The sequence below is a fragment of the Nelumbo nucifera genome, chromosome 6, assembly GCF_055504915.1.
Source record: "Nelumbo nucifera cultivar China Antique chromosome 6, China Antique-T2T, whole genome shotgun sequence".
Lineage (NCBI taxonomy): Eukaryota > Viridiplantae > Streptophyta > Magnoliopsida > Proteales > Nelumbonaceae > Nelumbo > Nelumbo nucifera.
The window spans coordinates 58,561,793-58,585,977 of NC_142654.1; the positions used below are offsets into that span (position 1 = coordinate 58,561,793).

The 24,185-nt window shown below is 45.0% G+C and overlaps 1 pseudogene; it reads right to left on the reverse strand.

The window, feature by feature from the left end:
* Positions 1-15,217: 15,217 nt before the first annotated feature.
* On the reverse strand, positions 15,218-15,908 carry LOC104602068 (putative serine/threonine-protein kinase WNK11 pseudogene; annotated as a pseudogene).
* Positions 15,909-24,185: the final 8,277 nt, after the last annotated feature.

The following is a 24,185-nucleotide window of genomic DNA, read 5'->3' on the forward strand; positions in this document are numbered from 1 at the left end:
TCCTCTCTTGTCGGGCAGTGCTTGATCATTAAGGGCTGAGAGGTTAAGTGTAAGACCATTTAGGATAGTACCTGATGGGCTAATCTTGCACCTGCCCACAGTCCCTGGGTTTTTATAAGATGGGTTGGCCCATGGACCCCTTAATGTAAGTGTTGGGTACATAGGGTCCATGTGATGGGCTCAGGGGTTCACTGAGCTTTTCAATGAATTTGGCTAGGCCTTGTAATAAAGGTTGGGCCGAACCCATGTGGCTGGTGTGTAGATCAATGCTTGGGTCCCACACCATACAAAGAAGCCCAACTAGGCAGCAGATTGGAAACAAATTAAGCACTGAACACATAATGGGCCAAAAGCCCTTCTCGAGCTGGGCTGATGTGATCACCCATCTATGGGGCGGATTTGAGATTATGTTAGCAAAAGGATAGGGCCTTTTAACCTTATCCACTCTAGGAGACCAAATTCAAATCAGATCTGAATCTGGTAACCTCCTGATAAGAACAGGAGTAAGCTAACTTAATCTACAGATAGGATTAAGATAATACCCTATCCAAATACTGATTTGGATTGGGATAACTCCTAATTAGGAGGTTTCTTAATCAAGAAGAAAGGAGGAGAAACCCTAAGAGAAAAAAAATATTAGATTTCAAACCAAGGGGTTTTAGAGAAAGCAAGAAAGCTTCCTGCGAATAGAGATTAGATCTCATTCATACTTCAGAGAGAAGAGAAGCAATTCTTCTGTCTTCACCCTTGGAGTTCTCCTCCAGCTGCCACCGCCATTGCTTCTCACAAGATTCGATCTTTGTAGAGGAAAGAAGTCAAGAAATTAGTTCTTGACATCAGTCTTGCAAAAAAGACTAAAGAAGATTCGGTGTTCAGAGTTTCCAGAGGATTCTTGCAAAGGATCTAGTGTGTAGGACGCACTCTGCTGGTTCCGTTCCACCCACAGCTGTGTCATCTTCAGCAAGAGCGGATCTTGGTTTCTTCTTTGGGCATGAACACCAACTTTGGGAGATACTGCTTCTCTGGATCAGGTATATTCCTCCCTTTTGCTTTTGGTTCAGATCTGGTTCGATTATGGTTCAAGTAAGATCCTTGAATATTGAATTCTAAATTTAGGGAATATGATTCCCAGTTGAAAGAAGGTAAGAAAATTTTTGAAATTCGCTCACCCATTCTGCAACCTTCTTGGCATCCATTAGATGGATCCTACCATTCTTTCACCAACAAGCAGCGGGCGTCATCGACGTCATAGTGGAAGGCATGGCCTCGGGTGAAGCGTCAGCCTCGGCTCGCAAAGCCTATGCCAAACAACTTAACGTCCAAGAGCCAGCCCCCAAGAAGCAGAAGCAACAACCCCTCTCCTTTACGAACGAGGCCCTGAAGGGGGTAGTTGTCCCCCATGACGACGCGTTGGTGGTCTCGACCATCCTTACAAACTTCATAGTCAAAAGAATCTTTGTTGATAGTGGCTCCTCAGCCGGCATCCTTTTCTACGAAGCTTTTCAAAAGATGAAGATAGCCCTGGAGAACCTTTAGTCAGTAGATGCCCCACTAGTCGGCTTCCTCGGCAGGATCGTCAAACTAGAGGGCAAGATCTCACTACCAGTTACAGTATGAGTGGAGCCCTAGTAGGTGACAAGGATGACAAAGTTCCTGGTCGTGATGATCGGCTCACCCTAAAACGCCATCATGGGGAGACCAACTCTTCACGCACTCCGGGCAGCCATCTCATCCTACCACCTCGCCTTGAAGTTCCCCACCGAGCACGGCGTCAGAGTTGTTCATTGGGACCAGCACGCCGCCCGTTAGTGCTATGTGGCAGCATTGAAGGGCAAGAATAAAGAAGCTCTGCCACTAGAAGGGCTCGATGTCAAGGAGGAGCCAGCGAGCCGAGGCCAGCCGGCTGAGGACCTCGTCTTGGTCCCCCTAGACAAGGACGAGCCCCACAAAACAGTTTGCGTCGGGTTCAACCTTCCCCCCGAGAGCCCCTCCAAACTGGTAAGTTTCCTCAAACTTAATGCCAACGTCTCTTCTTGGTCCGCCGCTAACATGCCTGGGATTGACCCCTCAGTCATTACACATAGGCTGAGCGTGGACCCAAGCTCTAGGTCAGTTCAGAAGAAGAGGAACTTTGCACTGGAGCGTTGGAAGGCCATAGAGGAGGAAGTTGAAAAGTTACTCGACGCTGTCTTCATCCGAGAGGTACACTACCCTAATTGGTTGTCAAATGTGGTTATGGTAAAGAAAGCTAACGGGAAATGGCGGATCTATATTGATATCACAGACCTTAACCGAGCCCACCCCAAGGACAGTTTTCCTTTGCTAAGGATAGACACGTCGTTGACGCCACTACAGGGTACGAACTACTTAGCTTCATGGCTGTATTCTTCAGATACAATTAGATAAAGATGCACTCGGGTGATGAAGAGGAGACCTCATTCATCACCGAACATGGCACATACTGCTACCATGTGATGCCCTTCGGCCTCAAGAATGCTGAGACCACCTACTAATGCCTTGTCAACAAGGTGTTCAAAGAGTAGATAGGGAGGAACGTCGAAGCCTATGTGGATGACATGGTAGTGAAGAGCCTGAAAGTCGAGACCCACATCTCGGATCTAGCCGAGACCTTTGACAACTTGTCGAAGTATAACATAAAACTCAACCCTAGCAAGTTTGCCTTCGGCGTCACATCAAGCAAGTTCTTAGGTTTCGTCATCACTTAGAGAGGCATTGAGGCCAATCTTGAGAAGATACAAGCCATACTAGACATGGCACCCCTGCGAACGATGAAGGAGACCCAGAAACTCACTGACCGAATAGCAGCCCTCAATCGCTTCATGTCAAAGTTAGTCGACCGCTGCCTACCTTCTTCCATGCCATCAAGAAGTTGAAAGGGTTTCAATGGACGAAGGAGTGCCAACACGCCTTTGCTGAGCTCAAGGCGTACCTCACTTGGCCGGTCGAAGGGAAAACCTCTCGACTGGGGATGAAGCAATTAGTTCAGTCTTCATCAAGGAAGATGGCGTGCAGAAGCCAGTATACTATGCTAGCAAGGTTCTCTACGACACCGAGATCAGGTACCCCAAGATAGAAAAGTTGGCTTTTGCCCTCATGATTTCAGCAAGGAAACTCCAACCGTATTCCAAGCCCACACTATAGTGGTCCTGGCGAACCAGCCCCTCAAGGCTGTCCTTGCCAAGCCCAAGACCTCGGGGCACCTGATGAAATGGGCCACCGAGTTATCTGAGTTTGACATCTAGTACCAGCCGAGGCCTGCGATCAAAGAACAAGCCCTAGAAGATTTTATAGTAGAATGCACCTTCAACCGAGCCCTTTGTCAGCCCCCAAAAAATGCTGAGGGGGATAATGTGGGCAACAAGGCTCAACCTCGATCGAAGCTCTTTGTCAACAGTTCCTCCAATGCTAAAGGAAGCGGAGTGGGCCTTATCCTCCTCACCCCAGATGATGTTTCCCTAGAGTACGCATTAAGGTTTGACTTCCCAACATCAAATAACGAAGCCGAGTACGAGGCCCTCCTTGCTAGTCTACAACTCATTAGGGACCTCAGCTCCTCACACGTCAAAGCCTTTAGCGACTCTCAACTGGTGGTGAATCAGGTGAACGACGAATACGAGACCAGGGAACAAAGTATATTCAAGTACCTCACCAAAGTCCAAGATCTAGTCTACCACTTCCAATGCTTCGCCCTACAACGGGTCCCGTGAGCCGAGAATGCATGAGCCAACACCCTTTCCAAGTTAGCAAGTACCTCGAGCGGATCCCCCGGCCAAACTGTGCATGTCAAGAAGCTACTTCGGCCCTCATTTGAAGAAGTCCAAGTACTCCCCATAGAGGCCAAACCTTCATGGATGGATCCCATCGTCAACTTCCTATCAACTGGATAGTTGCCCGAAGACAGAAATGAGGCAAAATGACTCAGATGACAGGCAGCCCACTATACCCTATTGGAGGGAAAGTTATACCGAACATCCTTCACCTTGCCTTACCTCTGATGCCTTCATCCGGAGGAGGGCAACTATGTGCTACAAGAAATTCACGAAGGCATCTGCGGTAACCATCTCGACGAGAGAGCCCTAGCCCAAAAAGCCCTACGGCAGGGCTACTTCTGGCCTACCCTCCACAAGGACGTAGCTAGATTGGTGCATAAGTGTGATCCATGCCAGAGGCATGCCAACTTATGCCACAGGCTGACCACCACTCTCTCAGCCCTCAATAGCCCATGGCCCTTTGCCAAATGGGGCATGGACCTCCTTGGCCCCTTTCCTCCAGCTACGGTGGGCAGGATGTATCTCGTTGTTGCAGTAGACTACTTCACCAAATGGGTGGAAGCCGAGCCCTTGGCCGCCATCATGGCATGAGCCATCCAATATTTCTTTTGAAAAAGCATCATTTACCACTTTGGCCTACCCTAGATAATGGTCACTGACAATGGGAAGCAATTTGATGATGCCAAGTTCCGGGAGTGGTGTGCCTCCCTTAACATCAGGCAATAGTACACCTTGATAGGCTATCCTCAAACTAACGGCCTAGCTGAGGTCACCAACAGAACAATACTAGGTGAACTGAAGACTAGATTGGACTGAGCTAAAGGCCTATGGACTGAAGAACTAAACAGTGTACTCTGGGCTTACCGAACTACACCTCGGACAACCACGGGAGAAACTCCCTTCAGCTTAACCTACGGTACAAAAGCACTAATCCCAACAGAGATCAGCCAGCCGACACTCTGAGTTGAGGCATACAATGAAGCTGATAATGATGAAGCCCTCAAAGAAAACTTAGACCTGCTGGAAGAATCCTGAGAGCAAGCACAGATAAGGGTAGCCGCTTACCATTAGAGAGTGGCCCGCTACTACAACTCTAGGGTAAAAGAAAGACACTATCAAGAGGGAGACCTTGTCCTCAGAAAAGTCATAGTCCCCAAACTTGGAGTAGGGAAGTTGGGCCCCAACTGGGAAGGCCCCTATAGAATCAAGCAAGTCGTCGGCCCCAACACTTTTCGCCTAGAACACCTAGATGGAAGGCCTATACCTCGGACATGGAATTCAGAGAACCTCTGAATGTACTACAAATGATTATAACATCTTTTTGAAACTGTGAAATGAATGAAGCAAAGTTCCTCTTCGGCTCAATTCTCACCGCATGTACCTACTAAGTTCTTATAACTCTTCGGCCTCATGACTGGCAGGGGTGCACGACCTTCTCCGAAGGCTACACCCCCTCGCTAGACCGACGCCATGACTTAACGAATAAGTAGTGAACACCTTAATTATGACTTAATGCGTCAGAATACACCAGGACGGTCGGGGGCCCCATGTGCCTCAGTGCCCCACCTTGGTGGCGGCTAGCCTCCTAAACTTTCACACTTAGAGTTACCAGTAAAGGAAGCGAGCCTCTTCGGAGCGTTGCGCTCGACCTTATCGAAACAAGTATGCGGGGATACGGGAGCCAGGTGAACTTCGGCTCTGCCTAGGCCCCATAGAGCCAGACGAGCCTCAACTCTGTCTCGGCCACCCCCCACCCCAATAGGGTAGGCTACCTTGGCCTCGCTGAAGCTAATGCATAGGGATACGGGAGCCAGGCGGGTCTCGGCTCTGCCTAGGCCCCGCAGAACCAGATGGACCTCTTCTTTATCTCGGTCACCCCTCAACACTTAGAAGAATGGGAGGTAGGCGAGCCTCAGCTCAGTCTCAGCCCCCACTCTCACGTTGACAGGTCATCTTTCTATTTACCCAAGTATAGGTAAAGGGGAGAGAGCCAGGCAAGCCCCACACTCTGCTTCGGCCTCCCTCCATCACAAGCCACTTCGGCCTTGCCTAAGTGAACACTTAAAAGGGTGTCAGACCAGGCAAACCCCGGCCTAACTGTGGAGGTTTCGCCTAGGCCACCCCTTCGCCACGCTCCTGATGCACAAAGTAAACTGAAGAGAACTACGCTTGTCTCATGCTGTGTTTTTTTTCTTTTGGAGGGGCAAGGACCCTTCATCAGCAAAAGCATAAGTGCAAAAAGTACAAGGAAAAACAACAAAGCAAAGCACAAGTGCAACAGTTGAAGCAAAAATAAAATAAAATAAAATAAAAAAATGCCATTGATTTTCATGATGCACAAAATTTCCTTTGGCTTTACAAATTTGTTTCATGGCCCCTCAGGCCAAATACATGTACATTGTCAAAAAAAAGAGAGAGAAAGAGAAAAGAAAAAAAGCCTGGCCTAAGCCTCGCCACCAGCTGGAAGAGGGAGTGCAGAATCAACAACCTCATCAAGAGAATCGGGGATCATCTTCAAAGATTAGACATCAAAATCTGGAAGCACCACCGCAAGTGCCTTCTTGGTGTCCTCAATCCTGTCCAAGTAAGCCCCGGAAGTGAGATCATCCAACTCATCAGCTCGTTTCCCTACCTCCTGGGCCCTCTTCTCAACCCCGGCTACCTTCTATTCAGCCTCAAGCCTTCTTAGGAGCCTCCTCGGCCCTCTTTTCTACCTTGGCCGCCCCTTGTTTGCCTCGGTAATGTCTACCTCGGCTAGCTGGAGACGCCGTTTGGCCTCAGAAATGAGGCTCTCTACACGAGCCCTCTCCATCTGCTCTTGAGAAAGGAGATTCTACGTCTTCTTCAGCTTCTCCTCGGCCTCCATGCGAAGCTTTTGTTTGACGCTGAAGTATCGCTGGAACTCATGGCGTTTCTCCACGGCAATGGTGGTAGCTTGTTGAAACTTTCCTTTCTCAGCCTCCAGCTTGTCCATGTTGGCTAGGGTCAATTTTAACCGATTCCCTAGCCCAACAAAGTGAAGACAGACCTGCAACTAGAAAACAGTTAGCACCTAGTAGATAAACAAAGTAAAGAAGGAAAGGAAAGGGGAGCAAGCTATTACCTTGGCCAGGCTCTATAGCCCCTCCTCGTACAATCTATTCAGGGCCATCCCTAGCATCTGGATGCGGACCTATGCTAGGAGAGACCCACTTACCAATGCCGAGCCAACTCCCGCGTTGCAGATAGAGTCCCCCCCGCGGATCTCCCACTTAGGGCGGAAGACTTGGTCAGACCGCTAGGCGAGCTCCTCCAATAGCATGGAAGCAGAAAACCGCACCATTTTCTCCTTGTAGGGCCCCCTTGGGGCATCACCGGCAGAACCGCTAGTGTGGGCCACCTTCTGTAGCGGTTGACCCCCTACGGCCCCTTCGGCCGACCTCTTCATCCCTGCCTTGACCCCGTTGGCAGGTCCTCTCGGCACCTCGACCGGATGCTGTGGCGCTTGCTCCTTGCACCCCGGTTGGCCCTCATCGACGGGCCCCTTCCCCTTTGCGGAGATCTGTGGAGTGGCCCGCTTCGGGGGAGCTGTTGAAGAAGTTCCTTTAGCAGGAACTTGTGCTCTCGTCCCCTTGTCAGGGACCTAGCGGGAAGACCCTCCTTCGCAGGGGCCGATGCCTTCTCCTTTTGGGCTGGCATGCCCCCGCTGGGCCTTTGAGGCGTCTGTCCGCCAGCCTTTGCTCGATCCTTTTGTATCACGTAGGCACGGTCCAGTATGGCCTTCCGAGCATCCATTCGCACTTCTGCAAGCTAATTAACAGTTAGTACCATTACACAAAGACGAAGGCAAGGAAAATGTGGAAAGAAGTTGCGTGGCCTATCATACCGAGGGGGGCAGGGCTAAGTCTCGCGAAAACCAATGGGATTTCCTCCTCCACCAAGGGTTGGGCTTAGACTCTCCCTAGGTTGAGTAGCCACGCGAGATCATCACTTTTCTCACTTGTAAGCAAGGGGACACTTTTCTCCGTAGACAAGTTGGCCTCTCCCCACCCCGACTTGAAGGACCAACCCTCGGGACAAGACAAAAAGAAATATTTACTCTTCCAGTTGTGTACAAAAGAAGGGTTATCTACGGGCTTGGACTTGCGGGATTGGAAGTAGAAGACACTAGCTTCGGAAGAGTGCTTCCTCAACACGAAGATCGCTTGGAAGAGCTTCGACGTTAGCTCCACCCCCTGGAGCCGAGCCGCCACCAGCATCGCCACAATGGTTCCTATTGCATTGGGCGCCAATTGGCTAAGGGTAATCCCATACACCCTTAGCAGGTTAGAGATCAACAAATGAAGGGGGAACTGAAGACCGAATTGGAGGAAGTGCTGATAAACGCAGATCTCCCCTCCTTGGGAGTCCACGACCGGTCACCCGCTTCGAACACCCTCACCCCATAGGACGAGGGGATGAAGTATTGCCTCGTCAAGGCCTTGACCTGATCCCACTCCAAAGAACCTTCGAACTCTGGGCAAGAAGGATCAGCCTTAGCCACTACCACGGCAACACCCTCAACCCTCATTCCATGGATGAGGTCCGGGTCTTGCTCCCCCTCGGCCTGGGGGAACCCCTCAGCCTCCCTCGACATCACGGATGCGGCACTCTCACAAGGAGGGTCATCGCCTCGATGGATGCCTTCGGCTCCCCCGGAGATTACGCTCTCCCGGAGCACCTCCACCTCACACTGAAGGGGAAAAGGAAACAGAAGGGCTTAAAGGGGAAAGGGGAGAAGGGGTTCGAATGGAGGTCTCCTCCGATACATTTGGAAGTTCATAGCACTCCGGTTCAAAATCTGAGAAAGACATCGTTGGAGATTACCTAAATAGGGGAGCAAACACTTGGAGGCGAAAGCACTTGGAGGCAAAATGACAAGAAGGCTGTTGTCGAAGCACCTATTTAAAGAGGAACGAACGACACAGATTTCCCAAGATCCAATAGTTGAGAAGCCATCGCCTCCATATCCCTATCATGGCACGCCATGTAACGCTCATCCTCGGAAGGCGAAACGACGTGCTAGCGACGACACAGATTGTCCTTGATCCAACGGACGCAAAACGCCTCTGCACCTGCGATCCAGCTACACCGCACCCCCAAACACCCATCCTTGAAAGGCAAAATGATGCCCGTCCTCAGAAGGCGAAACAATGTGTTCGCCCACTGTGAACCATCGGCTTATGCGACCTGACTATGCAAATGCACACACCGGTCCGACCGGAAAGACGTCCCGCACACAGACCCTTGGGCCTCACAGGCACTCGGCTTAAACAACCTTCATCTTTGCAAGCCCTCGGCTTAAATAGCCTTCAGCCTCGTAGGCCCTCGGCTTAAACGACCTTTGTCTTCACAGGTCCTCGGCCCAAATGGCGGCACTAGAGCATCTGCATTGAGCGCGCCCCCCGGGTCACTTGTTCAAAGCAGTAGTAATGTAGACCACTCACAGCCTCGACCTAACTTAAGAAGACGATCCAGGTAGTGACACGAAAGAGGATGCCACTGTAGGGTACACCTCGGCTGCCGGGCCCACTGGCGGTCACCATTACTACTCCCATCAGCCGAAGCCGAATTTTTCTCCTCTGCCTTGGAAGTGGGGGGCAAGTGATGTGGGGGGACCCAATCTAGCCCATTTGAGGTTAGGAGGCCCAACTCACGAGCGCTAGACTTGGGAACGAGATCCGCTACAGCAGAGGTTACTCTGCTCCCCTCGTACGGAGCCAATCGTGGAGCGCCCACGCGTCCCTGCATAGCTCTCTGATTGCCCTCATACGACTCCCATCTCAGGCGTTCATCTCCACCTACCTCCAGGCAGCTCAAGTATAAATAGGGATGCCCCCCTCCAAGTAAGGGGGATCGAATACAATCTGTATCTGGACTTGAAACTGATCTTGAAAGCTATATTCCAATTTCCCTCTTCGTACCCCATACTAACTTGACCACCGGAAACTCTGCCTCGGGTTCTCACCCAGGGCCTCTAATGCATTCTGCCTTGCAGCACCTTGGCCACCCGCCTGTCACCCGTGTGACAGGCGGGAATACTCACCACTATACTACAACGACTCGATGTAAAATAGTTCATGTTTTCCCATTTTAACGATTACGCATTTGCAAGTAACATGAAAGGATTTTTCATGAAAAGCTATGTAAGCTTATAGATATGTGCTTCTCGTCGATGCCGAAATAGTAGGGTTGAGCATCAAACTGGTCTGGAGCTAGACGGGCTCGGGCTCACGCTCAAGTTACAATTGAAACTTCAGTCTCTTCCAGCCCTTCTTAGAACCAAGGTTCAAAATATTGTTTCTCTACCGATGTATTGGGCGGTATTAGTAGTTTTTTCTTCAAATTCAGTTCAGAGGGGCCAGTGTCCATCCGTCCCCTAAACCAGTCAAAACTTCGATACATCCTCTATAAGGGTATATCGGAAAGTTCTCAATACATATTAATATTTTGAACCTTGCCTGAAACTCAACACAAAGTTCTGAGGCTGGGTATGTAGGATGGACCACAATCCGGATTCCACCCAGCCTAGACTCAGGATTATACTGCCACTCTATGTTTTGGATAGTGACATTTAGCTCCATAAACTTTCTTTTTTTTTTTTAACTAAGGCCTACCTAAATTACTTGACCTCAGTCGGTCATATTGTGTTGGGTAATTTTATAAAAGATTTTCATCCAACTACCATTATATGCGTGTTTAAACATTTCTCTAAAACTACCAACTACCCCTTGATATGTAGAAAAAGAAAAAAAATACAACAAAAATATAGAAAAACAAACAACTTAAGATTGGCATTTTAATAAATTTTATTTTTATCATTAACTGGTTAATGGGGTGGGGCAAAGTATTTGAAATTTAGGCTGCATTTGGAAATGATGCAAATTGAGTGTAAATCCCGGTTCAGGGTAAATTTGCTCTCTGGTTCACTTTTGCCTGTATTTGACAACAATACATTTATGCATTAACAAATGACAAACCAATGCATTTTTACATTGATAATAAGATGTAAAAGTACATCAATAAAAAAAAGTAGTAAATTTGCATTGAAGTGGGCTTTTGATTAAAGAAAAAACATATGCTTTATTGGAATTCATGTTTGCATCCATTACAGCTAAAAGTCTGTTTGGTAAGAAGGTAAGTTTGTCAATACAAAACTAACCCAATTTTGCAATTTATATGAACCATTTTACACTCTACATATTTGCATTCACACTTATTTGCGTCGTTTTCAAACGCAGCCTAAAAGTTAAAAGATAGGATAGGTTTTGTATTAAAAAATCTCCGGAGGGTTAACGAAGCAGAGACCGGATCTGCTCCTCACACAGGGTGCCTTACACCAACCTCACACGCACACCCTACCATATTTATAAGTTATTATTCACGGGAGATATTCCCAATGAACGGTGGATGTACCTGTGAGGCGCCCCTGTATGAGTAACAGATCCCGTTCCAACGAAGCAAAGTTAGCTTATGGTAGGATGAAAAATTTTAAATGATGAGAACTTGAGGGGTCAAAATCATTAAACAAAAGTACATGACCAACAAGAATTTCTAGAATGTTAGAAACAGCATCTCGTGGGTTTGGTGTGGGATTCTGTTGGCTAGGGAAACCATCAAGATGGGTGCTAGATGGATGGCAGGTGATGAAAACCGAAAACTCAATTAATTTTTGGTATGATAAATGGGCCAAGGATTTTCTCCTTGCTGATGAAGTGAATCAGGACAGAATTACCGACTCAAATAAGGTTGTATTGACCAAGAGATGAAAGTTTGATGTGAAAATAAAATCTGTAGCATAACTCCTAGTCATATTTGGCATAAAATTAAATTGATAGAGGATAAAAAGGACAAATTGATTTGGAGGCTCAATGCAATTTAAATGGAGAATTTACTATAAATCTGCAAGGCCAAATTCAATGAGTGATTGGTGGGGTAGAATTTATGGTGCGTGGGCTTTTTGGGAAGCCCATAGCCTGGCAATAAACTTTGGAGGGCACCCTATCATCATTGTGGGTGATTCAAAGATCGTCATTTCATGCCTTGGAAGGACATGGACTGTTAGGCAGTTGTATGCCCTTAGCTTCAATCAGAATTATGTACATTATGAATTTATTGTAAATGAATAAAGTACTCATTTGATTCAGGTTCTTGTGGTGTGTTTTTGTGTAATACCCTTAAACTGGACACTTAATGAGACTTGTGTTAGTTTAGAATGTTCACAGCCATTGGGTAAGTCCGAGGAGATTTATCCTGCCATGGTTGACACTGATGTGCGGCCAACTGTTGGGGTGGCTTGTCTCAGCTACCAGGGTGAGACCCGAAGCACATGCAGTGTAGGATTAATAGAACCTCTAAACCGGACTAGATTTCCAGTATTGCCCTGGACCTTGGAGATAAATGGGCAAAACTGAAAAGTTACACCTGACCCCTAGACTCGATTATGACACTACACTAGGTGTTGGATTGGGCTGTCTTTGATGTACCAATCAGTGAGATCCTTAGTGGGGGTCAAAACTTGGGTATGTTGGGACAGTTCGAGAATTCATCTAAGTGGGTGATCATAGTGACAGGATCAGCCCCTTTGTCAGACAAAGGTAATGATCGGGGATGCACTCTCTCTGATGGAAACCAAGACTGCCGGCAGCCGATTTCAAGTGTTGAGATTTTGTTTTGCAAAATATATTTATATATAAAGATATATATATATATATATATATATATATATATATATATATATATATATGTTATGGTTTTGAAATGATTTGCAAAAGGTTTTAATTCCTGGGATCCATGTAAGTGGAGAGTGCAACACTATTCCTTGCAGTCAAGGGAGAGGTCCTCCCTTGTTGGGCAGTGTTTGATCATTATGGGCTGAGAGGTTAAGTGTAAGACCATTGAGGATAATACCTGATGGGCTAATCTTGCATCTGCCCACAGTCCCTGGGTGTTACAAAGTGGCTTGGCCCAGGGACCACTTAGGGTATGTGTTGTGCCCATAGAGCCCACAAGATGGGTTTCAGGGGGTGCACTGTCCATAACAGTGTATTCGGCCAGGCCTTGTAACAAAGGCTGGGCTGAACCCATGTGGCTAATGTGTAGATCAATGTTTGGGTCCCACGCCATACAAGGAAGCCCAATTGGGCAGCAGTTTGGAAGGCTAAGTGAGAACATAACTTTAAATGGGCCTTAAGCCCCTTTCGAACTGGGCTGATTTGATCAATCAATTAAAAGGGGCGAATTCTGAGATGGATCAGCTGATAGGATTGGGCCTAGACCCTATCCACTTGGAGAGTCCAAGATCTAAATGAGATTTAGAACTGGAAGCCTCCTAATTAGATTAGGAGATGGCTGATCAGATCTGCAGATAAGATAAGGGTTATCCCTTATCACTTAAAGGGACTTCTAATCCAAATATGATTTGGATTAACAACTCCTGATGGGATTAGGAGCTGATCCCTTTAAGATTATGAAAGGAGAAAGCGGCGGCAATAGTTAGTGATTGATGTTCAATTTTCTTCAGAGTTGAAAATCACAAGAAGAGAGATTTCTACACCCTGCGAATTTTCTCTTGCCGCCTCCTTCCTGCCGTCGCCATCACCTTCAGTTCGATCTTCAGTTCTTGGGAGAAATCAAGATCTGATCTTGATTCCAATTTTTGGGAAAAGATTGGTTGGAGCTGTACTCACAAGCCATCCAGTTGATTCTTGCGAAGGGTCAAGTTCTTTTGGAAGAACGTTGTTGATTCTGTTCCATCCTGCACTGCGCCATCTTCATTGGGAGCAGATTTTGGATCCTTCCTTGGGCGTGAACACCTCCATTGGGAGATATTGCTTCTCTATATCAGGTACATCCTCCCTCCTACTCCTTTTGGTTCAGATCTGGTTTGGTTCTTGATTTAAGATTGATCATTGAAAAACATGTTTTTCAATTATAGAGAATTCGATTCCCTGCAAAGATGGGAGAAATTTTTGAAATTCGCCCTTTCCATTCTACAAGACTTGGGCGTCCATGTGATGGATATCCCATCCCTTCATGGACCTCCTTGGAGATTGAAGAACATTATCAAGGAAGTGTTTCTCGTTCAGGGTGATTAGGCATTGGTAATCTGGCATCTTAAAAGAAATATTTTAAAAAACAAATTAGTGGTAAAACAAAAAAAAAGAAAAAGAAAAAAGGTTGTTAGATATGAGAGGCCATTAACATTCCTATAGCTACTCTATGTGTGCTCTTGTGCGAAGAACCATTTACTTTCACAAAAGGTCTCTCTTCATTATAAAACCATCTGACCCGATTGTGATATTTCCATGTTTGGATATGATAACATGAAGTAGCTATCTGCTCTTCTAATAACATCCATTGGATCTATTTTTTTCCTCCTAAACAATACCTCATTTCTTTCATCCCATATACTTCTTAAGATGGCTAGCAATCTTTCTTTATACATTTTTCTCATTTGTCCTGATATAGGATTATGGGTATTCCATCAATGTAATAGGACTCTATGTAGTATATCTTAATCCAACTCAAACTCTATCCTAACATAACAAATTCTATCTTTACTGAGAAGTCCTAATCACCTTTATCATAATAGCTCATACATCAAATCTTATCTCAATTCCCTAACACACCCTCTCAAACACATGGGAATCAGAGATCTTCATGTGTTTGATCACAAATGGCTACAATATGATAATAGCTGTAAGGATGTGACATGTAGATGATGAAATGACCATCTTGATTGGCGATCTTAATGGTGTCCTGTTTTGAAGATGATGACAAGCCTGCTGGGATGATGATGACAACATGATGACCGGTTGGCATGATAAGAACCTATTACCCCCTTTTTTTGTTTGTGTTTTTTTTTTTGGTGGGAGCTTCCAACAAAAGAGAAGACCTCAATGGGTCAATCCAAATGCCTCAATGGGCTGGCTTCTTAAGCCAATATGAAATGAGCCACAACTGGCCAATCTGAAAAAGGGCCAACAATGGCCAATAAAGACTTCAATGGGGACCTCAATGGGTCAACTCAAATGCCTTGATGGACTGGCTTCTTAAGCCAATACGAAGTGGGCCACAACGGACTAATCTGAAAAGGGGCCAACAACAGCCAATAAAGAACTAAATGGGTCAATGAAATGCCTCAATGAGCTTCTTTTTTCTTCTTTTTTTTTTGCAAGAAAACTCGAGAAACTTATTAAAACTAAAGAGAGTAAAATACCCCTCAAAAAAGAATACGGGATAGATAGAAGAAGGATTCTGTTTTCGTGTCTAGGCTCCAAACTTGTAGCCATACCAAAATTATTAGCATTCTCAATTGCCAACCCTCAATCTCATAGTAGCATCACTGACGTTGATAACTCTGGCGAGGTCACCGAAAAAAACAGTTCCAATGGTCGCCTAAAATTTCAGTATTCCAACAAAGACTTCTCTATGAACGCCCTGGCTTTTGAGTCCTTGACCTTGTTCAAGGCCTAAGGTTTCACCCTAGCCATAACCTTCTTGTATATCTTCAGGACACTGTCGCACTCACTGCATGGTATCTCTAGCGTCACCATCTCCAGCACGCACATATCGAACAAGTATATATCCACCAACTCGGTGTATTCCTCATACAACTCCAGTGCCATAAACTCTAGTGTCCCCAACACTGAGTGGGCTGCATGGCTCTTCCCCACTATTGTTTCCAATCCCAGATCTCCAATCTTCACTTGTCTGATGTTCTCATTGATGAAGACATTACAGCAATTCAAATCTCTGTGGATGACCCAAGGTTCGTGAGTGTGGAGATACTCCAAACCCTTGACAATCTACTTTGACCACTTCTTTAGGGCCTTCATCAACACATGGCAATGCTTCTTTCGATATTCTCTCAGATTACCTGATGTACAAACCTCTATAATGAAATTCAATGTGTTCTACTCTTCGTCCATCCCCACATTGTACAACATAATGATGTTGTTCTTCAAAGTCCTGAAAAATGAACCTCCGAAAAGAAAGACGATCTATAACTGAAGCATCCTTGATGAAATTCCTCAGTTGGACCTAGTTCCATGCCACCTTGATTCCTTCCTCTTGATTGAACACGTGATAGACTTTTTTTTACTATGCCAGCAAAAAGCAGATCACTATACCAATGTATCGTCTCATGGGATCCACCTCCACAAACGGCTCCGCATCCTTGTTGGACGGATCAGGAGTCACACAAGGCATCGTCTGATGTCAAGATAAGCCAATGATCACCAACACCGGTAGAGAAACTCCTAGTTTCTAGGCTACTAAATTAAGGAAGGCAAGAAAGAAACTAAAGTATATAAAACTAAGAATGCATTATCAGCTCGGCAAGTGAAAAGAAAAAAAGTGATTAGATGGGAAGTATAATACTAAATGGAGATAACATACCTGATAGGTGGCTATGATTCCAGCCACCCGCCGGAAACACAGGAAGCACGGTGGGAGACCTCTAGGTTTAGACCTTTGGCTCGGATACCAAGATAGAATTCAAGGAAGGCTAGAAAATAATGCATTAATGAGTGCTATAATTACATCATATTTATAGACTAAAACAGAGATCAAACCTATTCAAACTCAAACTCTTAGACTCTATCTAGGACTCTATGTAGTCTATTTTAATTCATCTCAAACTCTATCCTAACATAACAAATTCTATCTTACTGAGAACTCCTAATCACCCTTATCATAACAATCCATACATCAAATCTTATCTCAATTCTCTAACATGCTCCATTTTACTTGTGACTTTGAAGCTTCACAAATAGGTCTGCTAAACTGTTTGTATACTGACTTAATAGAGAGCTCATTGTTCAGTGTGTTTTTCCATAGAATTTTATCATCTTTTTCTATACCCCTAATGAGATGTTTACAATAGCTCTCACTAATGACTCCTCCAAAAGAAGTTCCAACCTCTCCATATCCCAAATGCCATCCTCTATGATAAGATCTTTAACTTTTATGTTTGTATTCTGACCATTTCCTTCCCTAAGTTTTGGTTTGTTACCTGAGATCCATGGTACCCAAGGATCATGGATTGATCTGAGCTCTACGTTATACCTCCCAAATTGTTTTTTATTTTAATCACTAATTTCCACTAGTTTGAATTTGATTGTTTAGATGTACATTGGAAAAAAAATTATTTTTCAAATATTTTTTCTTGATCAGATTTGCCCAAAGTTGGTCTTTACTATTCAATAATCTCCAAACTTGCTTCGAGAACAATGCTTTGTTCATGGCCTCAGAGACTCTCAAATCTATGATAATCTAGAACATTCCAAACAGTTGTAACAAATTCAAGAATTCTAGAAATCTTCCAGCTAGCAACAAATAGCCACATGTCTAATTTAATTTCCCACTGTATCTATATATATCGAACATTCCTAAATGAAAGATACTTTTCTCTTCCACTTTCAGCTGTTCTTTTTGTTTACATGGTATCAGAGCTTAGGCCCTACGTCCTTGTTCCTCCTTTCTCCTAAAAAGATATTGATCATGGTGATGCAATCGAATTCGTGTCTTCTCACTATTGGAACTGAGTGGAGATAGATCCAGGATTACTATTCTATATTCATCCTTCAGACAATCTTGGTTCGATCCTTGTTTCATCTCCTCTCACTAGAGAAAATTTCCCAATGTGGCAGAGGGCCATGAAAAATGCTTTAATGGCGAAGAACAAGTATGTCTTCGTCGATGGTTCTCTTCCACGACCAGCAAAGTCAATGCCAGAAGAAAGAAACTAGATTAAATGTAATGCAATTGTGATTTCTTGGTTGATTAATTCTATGACCAAAGAACTACATGAAAGCGTGGGATTTATTGAAATGGCATCAAAAATTTAGCGCAAACTGGAAGAACATTATTCGCAAAGTAACATCCCACACTTGCATCAACTGAAACGAGATCTAGCCATGCTCTAGCAAGGTAATCTCTTTGTCACTGGATATTTTACAAAGTTGAAGGCCTTGTGGGATGAACTTGGATCTCTCATGACCATCCCCAATTGCAATTGTGGCAGAGCCATGAAGCTTCTCATTGCTGAAAGAGAAAAAGATAAGCTTCATCAGTTCTTGATGGGTCTCAACGACTCTTATAATGCCATAAGATTTAGCATTCTTGGTTCTGAACCACTCCCAAGTCTGAACAGAGAATTTGCTCTAGTAACCCAAGAACGTAATTTACTTAATGCTTCTCTTCGTGAGCCAATTGCACCAGAAGAAGCTGCACTGGCTGCGACATCAAAACCAACCACTACGCGATCAACAAATAGAAGTAAATATTTTTCTGACCACTGCAAAAAGTAAGGACACACCAGAGATCTCTGATATGAGTTGGTCAGCTACCCCAGTAACAAAGACAAAACAAATCATGGTAATCAATCTAGATTTGGACGATCTGATCGGTCCACTACATGTGCATATGTCGAATCATCAGCCATCACAAGCCCCTCACCAATTGCTGGTTTGAATTCTCATCAGTACGCCCAGCTTCTTGCTCTGCTTAGCAAAGAATCAAACACATCCCCTGCTGCAGCCAATGTATTTGGTAAGCTGTCTGGATCACACCTTGATTGGATTAGTGATAGTGGATCATCTGATCATATGATCTCCACTTAGAATGCTTACAGTAGCTCCTCTTCATTGGAAACCACTAAGCCAATTTACTTACCAAATGGAACCATCACTTATGCAACTCAGCAAGGGACTATGGTTCTTGGTTGTAAACTTCATATTCACAATGTGTTATATACACCTTCCTTTCATTGCAACCTTATTTCAGTTAAAAGACTAATAGAACAACTCCAATGCACTATTATTTTCTTTACTTCCTTTTGTGTAATTCAGGACCCAGTCTCATGGATAGTGATTATGATAGGTTGGCTTGAAGGAGGTTTCTACCATCTGAATTCTTCTACTACTACATGCACTGCTGCATCTACCATCAGTTCTAAAACATGGCATAGGCGGCTTGGCCATGCGTCAAATAAGAGTTTAACACTCATTCTTGGTGTACCAACTACTGTTGGCTCCTATTGTGATCCTTGTCACCAGGCGGAGCAAACCAGAATTCCCTTTCCCATTAGCACTACTCATGCTCACTTTCCCTTTCTACTAATACATTGTGACATCTGGGGAGGTTATTGTACACCTTCACATACAGGAACTCACTATTTTCTTACAATTGCTGATGATCATACAAGATGTACATGGATGTATTTGCTAAAATTCAAATTTGAAGCAATTTCTTCTTTGTTATCATTCTTTTCCATGGTTTCTCATCAATATGGTTGCAATATTCAGCAAATACGATCTGATAATGGTTCTGAATTTATTTGTGGAACACTCCAAGAATACTTCAACACTCAGGGGGATCATCCATCAATGATCTTGTGTTGATACCCCCTAGCAAAATGGCGTGGCTGAGCAAAAACATCACCATTTGTTAGAAGTTTCTTGAGCACTCATATTTCAAGCCTTTCTTCTAGTTTCATTATGGGGTGAATGTCTCCTCTTAGAAAATTATATCATCAACAGGCTTCCCATAGTATTTCTCCACGGGAAAATCCCTCTCGAGGTACTGTCCAAGACTCCATCATACATTCATATGAGAGTATTTGGATGTTTGTGTTATGCCCAAATTTGGCCTCAGCTAAGTGACAAATTTGCAATTTGAACTGTCAAATGCATATTTGTTGGGTACTCCCATGGACAACAAGGTTATAGGGTATTTGATCTAGCCACCAAGGCTGTGTTTACTTCAAGGGATGTCATCTTCTATGAAGACCAATTCCCATATCAAAATATTTAAAAACATTACTCAAGCCCCGGTTGTACCTATTCCAGCACTAGATATCACTACTGAACTCACAAATAATGCATCCATTGTAGTTGAAACCATTTCCCAAACATTCTCTCTCAATTCAGCCCCCACCTCGACCACACCACATTAGACAACAATCATATGCTCTCTGAGATTATGAATGCCAATTGCCACCTACTTTGGCCAACCTGACCTCTACCACCTTACCCATGGAACCCACTTCTTATCATCAAGATGCCCTTGATCCCAAATGGCAACAAGCCATGAATGAAGAAATTGAAGCCTTAGAACAGAACAACACATAGTCTTTACTGCCAGTCTCTGCTGGAAAATGGGCCATAGGACCCAAATGGGTATACAAGAGCAAACTTAAAACTGATGGAACCATAAAATGCTACAAGGTTAGACTAATAGCCAAAGGATATAGCCAAGTCAAAGGGAAGGACTATCATGATACCTTTGCTCCAGTAGAAAAACTAGTCACAATGCGTTGTTTACTTTCTGTTGCTATTGCTAAAGGTTGGGAACTACACCAACTTGATGTACATAATGCATTCCTTCATGGGGATCTCCATGAGGAAGTTTACATGCAAATACCTCAAGGCTTTGCAAAAGATGTTGATTCACAAGTATGCCGACTACACAAATCACTATATGGCCTCAAATAGGCCTATCAAATGTGGTTCGAAAAGTTTAGTTAGTCACTCATTGTAGGTGAGTACACCTCACTCAGACCCTCTAAGAGCACTCAAACACCAAGATGAACACCACAGAAACACTTACAGGCAGCCTATAGTTAACCCCCCATACTGTGATGAACATACGTTTCATCGTCACCATCATGATGAACCCACAACATGTTAAGCAAAACCACGATAAACCCACGGCCCACCAAGTCCAGCCAATGCCCAAACCTTAACAAGTCTCAGAAAGACTCGCCTAAAAGACCCAAGCACATTCAAGTGTGCAGTGAAGACACACTCGCGATGATGTGCGGGAAACTCACCACCTGCGAACCCATTCTGGGTAGTGGGTTGGGGAGGACAATGGGCCGAGCCCATGGTAAGGCTTGCATGTGCCCCAACACACGCAAGCCCATGACAATGAAGCACCTTGCAAACCGCATGTGCCCAAACACACGCAAGCACATGACAACGAACCACCTTGAGAATATCTTCAGGAGACACGTGGCAATACCCCAGTAGCGTATCCAATAATTTCCAACGAGCCAAATATTCCCTCCCCCGATACGGAGCGAATATCCTCATCTCCTACCTTTTAGGATCTCAGGACTTTCTGCATAAATAGAAGGTCTTCCTTGTGTTAGACATCACGAAATCTAGGGCATTTTGCTACCGATACTCCCGAGTTTCCACAACCCCCCTCATTTCTTAATCCCTTACCAAAAGGCTTTGGTCTTCCTTGAAAGCTCTTCTTCATCTTTCAAAGAGACCACTCCTCGACCTAGCCTTACACCTCAGTCCTACAGTAGAATCTCTGGTTGAATCTTTGATCACAAAGGATGGCCTCAAGAAGGATCAACCTCACTACCATCCCCGAGGAACAGAGCAACATTTAAGAAAACACCAACCTATGAGTCGAGAATCAGCCTAAGATGGAAACACCCATCTAGGCCAATATTGAGATCTTGTCAAACAAGGTCTATGGATTCGAGGCTTCCCTTCCACTTTTCAAAGAGCGTTTCAAGAAAATCGAATAGGGCATGGAGGAGACAAGGAGCGCCATCCAAATCCTGCTTAACCGTTCGGCCCAGGCTGAACAAACATTCGCCGCCACTATCCTCGGTGTCCCAAATTCCAATCCCAGCCACCATACTTCTAGTACCATACCCACCTTCCCTACCATCCTAGAGCAGCACAACAGGACCAACCCGGCCCAGTTCAGGCAAGCTCTGTACCCGCCCACCAATTTCGCACTTTCCCCGGTGCCGACCCGGTATCAGAAGTTCCCCACAATAGAGATGAATTGAAGGAGTACGTCCAAGGGCTGGTGGTTGAAAGTCGTAGTCAGGCCTAGGACTTGGCAGTCTTGCAGAAGCCCTATTCCAACCATGTCTTGTACAAACCCTATCCTGTCGGGTACACCTCTCCCCAATAATGGCCATAATATGATAGGCAGAGGGGCAGCCCACAGGAACATATCAACAAGTTTAAAGATTCCCTCAGTCCTTTCGCTCTTGATGGGGACCTTAAAGTATGAGAGTTCTTGAAGTCGTTGACCAGCCCAACGTACACATGGTTTGTGAGTCTCACCCCCAGGAGTATTGACTCGTGGGGTGAGTTGGCCAAGAGGTTCCTGTCGAAGTGGTTCACTCTGGAAAGGAAGCTAACGATGGATGACCTATGAAATGTAGAACAGTGTCCAGGGGAGACCTTCTTTCTTATGTCATAAGATTCCAGAAGCTCACTCATTCCATCTTCAACGAGCATGCTATTGAAAAGAGCTTTGTGGAATAGTGCATCCAGGGTATGTACCCTGCGTACTGGATTGGCATCGAAAATGTCAAAGCAAAATCCTTTAGGCAGCTCTGAAAATGCGTGGAGAGGATGACGCAAACTGTTAAAAGCATAACCCCATACAACAAGGAAGAGGCGTATGTGGTCGATAGGAGGCCGAGAAACAATGGGGGAACAAGACAAGGGCCATATCAGAGGCAACAACCAAGGAAGAAGAGATGCACCACTACCTCCCCCCTTTCCCTGCACCAGGGAGGAGGTAATTATGATTATGAACAAGTTGGTTGAAGATAAAGTTATTAATTTGCCACCGCCACCTCCGAGAGTAGACCTGGAGAAGGACAAGTGTAGCGGCAGGTGGTGTAACTATCACCAGACACCACATCATGAGTTGATGGATTGCTTCACCCTCAAGAGGATATTTGCATAGAAAGTGAAGCTAGATCAGTTCATAATAAAGGAACCAACTCATGTTGAAACTGATCCCTTGCTGGCGCACGCCCGGGGAGGTAGTGTCAATGTAGTCGGGGCAACTAGACAATACCAAGCTGATGCCCTGATAGAAAGGTGAGAGTAGAGCGAAGTACTGTGCCAGTTTTTCACCAAGTTGGGAGCCAACACAACAACACAAAAATTGGCTATCAGGGTGCTAGCGGAAGTGTTCTGATACCCCTATAGCTGTATACCCGTGATTGTAGCACCGTGGAGTTCACAGCAAATGATATGCTAGTTGCTGATCCCCTTCACAACTGGCCCTTGTACATCATGGCAAAGATAGGAGGGTATGACATGCGTAGATCAATGGTCGACCCTGAAAGTTCCACAAACCTCATCCCGGTAGTTCGAGGGAAGACTTCCTACCACGCACTTCTGGGTGACTACTGATACACGACCTGGCTCTTATTCCTTCAACATACCACCAATGCATCAAGGCCAGTTACCGAGGGAGGTCAATAAGGATCCCGACCACTAGGGCCCCATTTGACAAATCCGAGACACACCTCCAAGATGCTATCTATTTCACGGAGTTGGTAGAGGACGGAGAGATGAAGATAAATAAAGTGGAGGGAGACAAAGCTGCCACATCCGCCCAGGAACGAACCCATAGGAACATCAGAACGACGGAAGAGGAGCTGATGCGTACGGGTGACAGGGGACAACGGGAAGGAGTATTACACCATCATCAAGGACCACGACAGTGACGGACCTCCCGTGACTAAAAAGGCCATCCCTGAGGTATGATCTTTATAAATTGCTTAATGTAATTTGATTTCAGTATGTACCTAGAGTGAAATCTATCTCTCAAAAAGGTTTTTCTTTGTTTATATTATTTCCAAAAAAGACACATATATTTGTTAAAGAAATCATTACATTTTCTAACCGAAGACTCTAGGTAATGTTTCAACCAGCATTATTTCACCACATTGCAAACCGATATTGCTATGATCATGCCATCAAGTGATGGCTCAACAGTTGAATTGGACATAGAGGTATAACATTCAAACCATATACCTATGAAAACATAAAATACCAAAAATACCAAACAAATAACAATTGAATAACCTTAGTAATCGAAAGAAGGTGCACTAGAATATTGCATGAAGTTAGGACACCCCCAAAGTGCATGACGGACTCCATCAACACAATTGAAGAACAATTGGAAGAAATCAACTTAGCAGCCAATGGATCTGACAAAAGACCCTTGTATATATCCACCATAGTAACCAAGGATAAGGAAAAACTCATTGCACTTCTAAAAGGTAAAGGAACACCTTATCACAAAAATCTTAGAGCCTGGAGCGGGCGTAACTTGTTTCCTCCCCGCAGAGTTTTAGGATGTATTCGCTTGGTCATACGACCAAATGCCAGGACTCATCTAGAACTTGTCCGCCATTCTCTTTGTATAGATCCAAAATTTCGGTCGGTGAAGCAGCCACAGGATTTTTAAGTCGGAGATAACACTGAAGATTAAGGAGGAAGTAGAGCGGCTTCTGAAAGTAGGCTTCATCAAACCCATAGCACACCCCTAGTGGTTAGCCAATGTGGTTCCAATGAAGAAGAAGAATGG